The sequence below is a fragment of the Salvelinus sp. IW2-2015 genome, linkage group LG25 (genome assembly GCF_002910315.2).
Source record: "Salvelinus sp. IW2-2015 linkage group LG25, ASM291031v2, whole genome shotgun sequence".
Classification (NCBI taxonomy): domain Eukaryota; kingdom Metazoa; phylum Chordata; class Actinopteri; order Salmoniformes; family Salmonidae; genus Salvelinus; species Salvelinus sp. IW2-2015.
Genome location: NC_036865.1, coordinates 5,520,844 through 5,528,643, shown reverse-complemented (window position 1 = coordinate 5,528,643; position 7,800 = coordinate 5,520,844). Strand labels below are relative to the sequence as shown.

The 7,800-nt window shown below is 40.2% G+C and overlaps 1 long non-coding RNA gene across 1 annotated transcript; it reads left to right on the top strand.

Moving 5' to 3' along the window:
• Positions 1–390: 390 nt before the first annotated feature.
• LOC111951752 (uncharacterized) lies at positions 391–1,558 on the top strand. The gene is made up of 3 exons (XR_002875641.3): positions 391–565; positions 1,162–1,278; positions 1,385–1,558. It is a non-coding gene; the product is annotated as an uncharacterized lncRNA (long non-coding RNA).
• The last annotated feature ends 6,242 nt before the right edge of the window (positions 1,559–7,800 follow it).

Below are 7,800 nucleotides of genomic sequence, written 5' to 3'. Positions count from 1 at the left end.
AGCTTTTTGGTCTTAATTTAAGATTAGAGTTAGGCATAAGGTTAAATAGTGTGGTTAAGGTTAGGTTTAAAATCAAATTTWAAAAAGTGAAACTGTAGAAATAGACAGCCTTTATGACTTTGTGGCTGTAGTAACTAGTGACGATTTACAAATAGCTTGACCCGACAACGGTAATGTCACGTTCCTGACCTGTTTTCCCTTGTTTTGTATTTATTTASTATGGTCAGGGCGTGAGTTGGGTGGGTTGTCTATGTGTGAWTTTCTATGTTGGMATTTTGTGTTCGGCCTGGTATGATTCTCAATCAGAGGCAGCTGTCAATCGTTGTCCCTGATTGAGAATCATACTTAGGCAGRCTGGGTTTCACGTGTGTTTTGTGGGTGTTTGTTTTTCGTGTCAGTAGTTGTGCCACACGGGACTGTTTGTCYGTTAGATTCTCTTTTGTTATTTTGTTTCGTGTAGTGTTCAGTTWATTTGATAATAAAACATSGACACTTTCCACTCTGCGTCTTGGTCCGATCKCTACACCTCCTCTTCAGACGAAGAGGAGGAAATCAGCCGTAACAGGTAATGTGTGTTTGTGTTATGTGAATAGCTGGATTGAAAAATACCCGGTTTGATAAACTAGTAGGTTAATTACCCAGCCAAGCAGATAGAAGTAGTAGAGTCCTTTTGGTTGTGAAGTGCATTTTCAAAAAACTTTGTCCTTACTTTATTACAAAATGCAATTTACCACACGGCTGTCTATTGTATCAGCATGTCACAGTCAACACCACCTCATAAGATTAGGACGTATATGGTTTATGAGGATTGCCTGCTGCAGTTGTTCGAGAGATGCCTAGTTTACATCCGAACATGCAGCATAGAGAAAACCAGCAAGGGGACACTCAGCATCACGCAGACATGCCCTCGCTGTGAGAGTTCCTATAAATGGAACAGGGAGGACACTTGAATCGAAGGTCAAAAGTTTTGAGTTTTGTCCCAATTCATAATCTAGACTGGTGGAACCGGCCTGATCGCTGCATTTACCATTTTATTTCAGTTCACATATCTGAAGTGAGATAGAAAGGTGAATGCAGTGATCAGGTTGGTTCCAKCATGTTAATCATAACCACCATTGATAATGTAATCAGTGCTCTGTGTGTTTGTGTGTGACCAACTAGTATCTTTGAGGGGCCAGAAGCTGATCTACGCTGCCATGCCCATCTTTGGGGCGCTGGCAAAACCTTTACCTCTAGCCTCACCTCTTGCCTGCTCATCGATGGGGAGACCAGAATTTGGTACGTTAGGTCTGACCTGTTAACTTCCACATAGTATGTATTTGTTTGTAAAATATCAAACACACTGCCATTGGTAATAGAACAATACCTGTGTATGTGTTCACAGACGCATCTATGGAGTCAGCACTTGGAGACTTGCAAGATAATGTGATCAGTGGCGACCTGTAATTCAAGGGCAGAGCCCCACCTGTTCGTGGATTTAAAAAAAAAATACAGTATAGAAAAAAGTGTTGCTCTTTTGCATGTTATTTTGGCATTAATACGTGTCACATGTCAGTTTGCAAACAATGTAAAATAAAAATCATTGAGTCAATAAAGCCGTATGTCTTTTTTGCTTTTTTTGAGTAAGGCAGATCCAAAATGCAGGTGTTTCAGCCTAATTCAGTGCTTTCTGTGGTGGTGGGGCAGCCAGCGGAAAATACAGAGCCTAAGTTGGAAATCGCAATTTCAACAATGCAACTGTTGCAAAGCAATCACTAGCKTGCTATTCAGTTGAGAGGGTGTTTGGTCCAAGTCTGGGTTTAAGACTCTTTCCAAGCTTAAACGGATAAACACTCACATGCAACACAATGGGCCATAAAAGGTTGAATGCATTGGCCATGCTGTCAATCCAGCATGACTTATGCCTCATTCAAAACAACTAAAAAAACTCGGTACTGGGAAATCTCAGACTTCAGTGAGTTCAAGACAACTAGGAACTCCACAAGAAAGACAGCCACTCCCACCTTCCTGTTCAAGTGAGAACAGCACAAGGTGAGTCTAAAAAAAAAATGTTTTCTGCTGCATAAATTATGTAATATGCCAGGGAGATATGTATACTGTAGCTAAGAACATAATGCTAAGTGTATGTTGTGTAGTAAGCTGTTAGTAGCCAATGACCCTCACCCTAATAATTTAGTCCCTTTCCTCCTCATAACTTGCCTACCGTTCTGACTTGGTGCACATGTAGCCTATAGCCTGTTTTAGAGAAATGTCATCATCGAATATTGTAAGAGCTTTCATTGTCTGCTTATATGTTCCCTTTATTTATCCTACGGTTCTGACTTGGTGTACAGGGAGAATACTGTAAGAATGGCCCATGTTCTGAATTCTGACACAGTAATTTTCACTGAACAAATAGTTATATTGACTACGTCTCTTAGCTCGCTCAATGTATTAATCGAAATTACAGATTGCCTCTTATCCCCTCATCGTTATCTTATGCCATAGTTTGTACATCTCGGTTGTCAGTAGAAACCACATTTGTTTAAGCAAGTCAGTCATATCAACTGTTTTTTTTAAAAGGCAGTAAAAGAGGCTGAATGAATTGTTTCGCTGCCAGACAAGGCTCTGTTGATAGCCAGGTGTAGCGGTGGTAAGGTGTTGAGACTGCTGTTGGGACAGCTTTATGTAGGCCCTAACAGTTTGTGGGCACCGTTTGTCACTGTTATAGTGCAAATCATGTATTGTTTAGTGTTGTGTAGTGGCTTTGCTGGCATGCATCAATATTTTTTGAGGGGAGTGTGCACCACCAAGATTTACATGGTAAAATCTCCACTGGATGTGATGAAGTCCAGACTAACAGATGGGCTTGATACTGATGTCTCTAAATGGAGAGACCTGGTACTCGGCATAACATTTTTTAAATTATTAAATTGAATGGTATCAGTCAATATGGGGAGGGAGAAACCCTGTGTATTCTGCACCAGGATCAGGGAACTCCTGTTGTATACGGGACACCACACAGGAAGGTATGACCACTCTGACATGTTTGAAAAGGTTGACTACCAGACAAAATGTCGATAGGCACAGTATCTGTATCGGCTGGGAATGACAATGAAATGTGAAAGGTGCATATTGTTAATATTAGCAGAACACTGTTTCTATGGTATTATGTAAAGGGTTGTTAATTCTACATGGACCTGTGTTACTCACATGTGAAAAGAACACATGTGAAAAGACACGCATGTGAACAAATCACATGTAAAAAAAAAAATATATAAAAAATCCCAGGTCAGACACGTGGTTTTCGGATACATGTGACGTTTCACATCCATTTTTTCACATGTGAACAAATGTCACGAAGTCTCACATGGATTTTTCAAATGACTCAGACACATAGTAGTTTCCCAAAATTAGACATTTCTCATGTGCTTTTGGAACTGCTGGGATTCGAACCCAGGTCTCCCATGGGAGAAGCCAAKATCTTGACAATTTGACCAAGAGTGCCAATATTACTTTTTAAGTAGCAGGCGGGGCTACTTCATCACCGAGTCATGTCCACTACACTGTCATATGTGCATTTTCACATTTTAAGGTCAACTAGGGCTGTCAAACACATTTTGCTCAAATGGAGCTGTAATTTAAGAATATTAATGGTTACGCGAACTCAGGTAAATTGATAAACACACTTTCTTTAACATGTAAATATTAGCCCTGTAAGAGTTAATCAGTTAACCAAAGTAAAAAAAAAAAATGCATTGTCTGAAAGTGTTCCAAATACACAAAGACATAATCTATGCAGCTAAAAACAACCATGTGATGTCAAAACAAATTGACTGAGGTTAAACAGGAGAAATAAGGAGACAAGGATAACTAGCTTCTCTGTTCTTTTCACTGGGCTTCGTCCAACGGTCACTCACCAATGGAGAAGAGAGGGGTATTCCTGCAGTAGTAACACTCGGACGGATGGCTCAGAAATATCAAATCAGAAGAAATAAGAAAAGAAAAAAAAACAATGTACGCACTTTAATTATTATACTCGGCACAGGAGGTTAGTGGCACCTTAATTAGGGAGAACGGGCTCATGTTAATGGCTGAAGTGGAATAAGAGGAATGGTATCAAATACATCAACACATTGTTTCCAGGTGTTCGATGCCATTCCATTTGCTCCGTTCCAGCCATTATTATGAGCCGTCCCCCCTCAGCAGCCTCCGGTGATACTAAGTTGGCTTTTTTACAAAATGGCATTACAGAAGTTGCAATTTTCTTACATGTGAAACTGCAATTACATTTTCACATTTGAATGGTTCTCACACAAAGTTAGATATCCACATGTGGACTATTCTTAAATGTGAACTGCAAAATAGATTTTCACGTGGTTGATTCTCACATGTGAACTTGCATTTACACATGTGAACGTGAGATTTTCACATGTGAAACTGCATATCCAATATTCACATGRGAATTTGCAATGTGAAGTGAAAACATGTTTTTAATCTCACATGTGAAAAGGTGGCGTGAACACTCAATTTAATAATTGATGAAAATATGGCTTCATGTGAAATTTAAGCTCAACATGTGAAAATAGCTATTTCACATGTGAAAATGCTATGTGTTTTTTGTTGTTGTAAGGGCACTCTCTGAACCCATAATTGCTGTCAGGTATCTGGATGCTTGATATGCTTTAGGATAGACTCAGTTAAAAATGTGTCAAGAGTTTGTTTTTCATTCTGACACACCTGTGTTGTTCACAACCTGGGAGCCCGTGGGAGGCGACAACAGAATACGGGCCATTGATTCTACTATAGGCCAAGTAATATATGCACTGTCTGCACTGACAGTGCATATCAGGTGTTAGATTATGAATTACAATACGGGGGCCATATAAAAGGAAAAATCCCCTAGATGAATGGCGTGTTGCAAATACAAACACTTGGTATTCGGTCGAGCAAAGAGAAGGGCTGCTTTCTTTACGATAACACCAGGCTCCCTACCGTCTGACCGTCTGACAGCTAGTTATGCATATGTGCCTATCAAAACAATGCTCTCCATAATTCAACCCCCTGGAAAGCATCCAGTAATCAGGTTACACCGGAGTTAGCTACCTCTCTCTGGAGGAGATCATGTTGTGGTGTTGTCTTTCGTAGACGTTTAGTCCCRATCTTATCCTTCACCCATCTGGACTGAAAACAAGCCATGATGGAGAGAGTTAGATTGAATCCCCGATATCCATTAGGCAGGTACTTTTGGGAGAAGGGGAGACYGCGTGCTCATTAGCGATTGATGTTAATGTGGGTGAGGTAAAGCATTGCCTGTTTCTGAGACCACAGCTTACAAATGGACCCTTTTCAACCAAACACGGGGACTGTGATTCCACGATATGAGAAATAACTTATCTAACTCTTCTCAGCTATGGTAGGTAGGGTATGTTACTGAGATGTTGGCTTTAAAAAAAACAATTCACCCCTGTGACTGTGTCCACCTCATCTTAAGTTAACCCCAGCCACAAATGTGACATTGAAAATGTGAACGTGTGGCTGATGGCAGAAGACGAGATATAAAACCGAATCTATAAAGATACATTTCAGGCCAGTCAGACTCTCTTGAGCTCAGCATTCAATCATGAAATGATTCACTTAAATTGATCAAGGAGGGCCACAATCACAAGGGAATGTTACTGTARATGTTCTGTGATTGTGTTGCTGCAGGACCAGCGTGGAATTTCTCGAGCTGGATTTAATGGATTTGAACGGATCTCGTTGTCTGTCTGGTGAAATGAATGTACAGTGGGCTATACTGAAGAATTGCTTCGAAAATAAAGTGAACAACACGACTGACAAGCGCAAAGACACAATAGCTGTTCTATCTTTACATAAAGCTGAACTGACTGAATCACTGCAYCTTTAGTCTTGAAGTCTGTGTTTATCGCTTAATGAATCAAAGTATGGTTAATGACAGGCACAAATGACAGAAAACAGCACACCCCAATGGACTCACCAACAACCCACATTCCTTTGATTCAGACTGAAATGGTATCAAGGTAGATTTGTTTGTGGAAGTGAACTCAGCCAGAAGCAGAAATCCTATCAAATGGCTGGCCTATACATGACAACACGAAAGCGTGCCCTCCAGCTCCCATGCAAGGTACAGGTCACGATTGAATAAAGATGGAAAATGGTCAACAATATTGCTTTCAATGTCATACGTAGAAAGAAAGGAGACTCGTAGAATGATTCGCATCTCCTAAAACGAAAGAGTTAAAAAAAAAGGTCAACACAAACATTTCTTTACAAATATCTGCTGCGAGCACATTCAGAATGCAGCAATGTTACATCCTATTCTCTGAGAACTGACAAGCTGCATGAGACGCACTCCTAACATATTAGCCGACAAAATACTTAAACTCTTCTTGGCACACGCAGGCGGCAGCAAGGACATGCACTAGCCTACGTCTGGGCTGTTTTCAAACCTCCAGTACAGTAGTAAGCTTAACTCTGGATTTCTTCCCTGATTTATCCACTGGGGGCAATGATGAATYAAATATAATACAATTGTATTGGTCGCGTACACATGTTTTGCAGATGTTATGAATAACATGACCAGGGAGAATGTGTCTGCAAAAACAAATCATATCTGGCTAGACCTATGTTAGATATCATACCTAATTCAAACACACATTGCCATATTTATGCTGCACATTGGTTGTGCGGTTGTACATGTGACCCATATCAGAATGTGTGCATGCACACTGATGTGGCCTCTGAAGTAACACACACATGCAATGCTCATTTCCTGCTATTGTTCCTTAAAAAGGCATGTTATGTGCAAAAGAAAACATTTCAGAGCAAAAAAAAATCGGATCTGAGTGTCCAGCCAGAGGTCACATATGGAGGATCGGGTTTGTATCAGGAATGAGATCCACATATGGAGGTGGTATATATCGGAAGTCAAAAGAACAGATTCCATGTGGTTTTTGTTGTTGTTGCTGTTTACACATTAGGGAAAAGATCAGATAAGTTTCAGATGTGCAAATAATTGACAAAAGATCTGAATTGGGCTGCCTGTGCAAACGCAGCCTAACATCTCTTGAATTTTTGAGGAGCTCACAGGCCCAATTCTAATCAATTATTGGCAAAAGAGCTGATTTGACTGGTTAAAAGACCAATTAGTGGAAAAATAATCAGAATTGGGRAGCCGGTATGAATGCAGCCTTTGAATGCTGACTTGTACCTTTGATATAGATTAGCTACATTGCCACCCACATGTAAATGGTATTCATCACGACTTGTTTATTCCACACCCGCATGGATATTGTAATTKATTTCCAGATGTAGGATCTTAATTTGATCACCCCSTCGACAGGAGCAAATTCCTGCAAGGCAGGACATTTTAAACGTGTAGTGTATTTGAGGTTTTAAAAAAACCTTCTGAAGCTTGTAATTTCCACTTTGAAATGTCCGAATTTCAACCCCTACAAAAATGTCCATTCATTATAACCCACAGAACAATTGACATTTCCTCTTCCTGCAGGATTATTATCCTGCTGTAGCATACAGGCTCAAAGATCCTACATCTGTAGGTAGACATTGTTAACACATTATTATTAGATAGCCCAGCAATGTCATTCTAATAAAATGGAAATAATGCCAGATGCTAMTCTCAGATGGTATACTATCATTGTCTTATGTCAGGTGGTGTCACTCCTAGGCGCCTCTCGTCCCACTGGCGAATATTTGCTCTATCTGACATAAGAGAATGGGTATAGTGTCTCAGATACTGGTAAACTACTTATGATGTCGTCATGATATGAACACTTGACT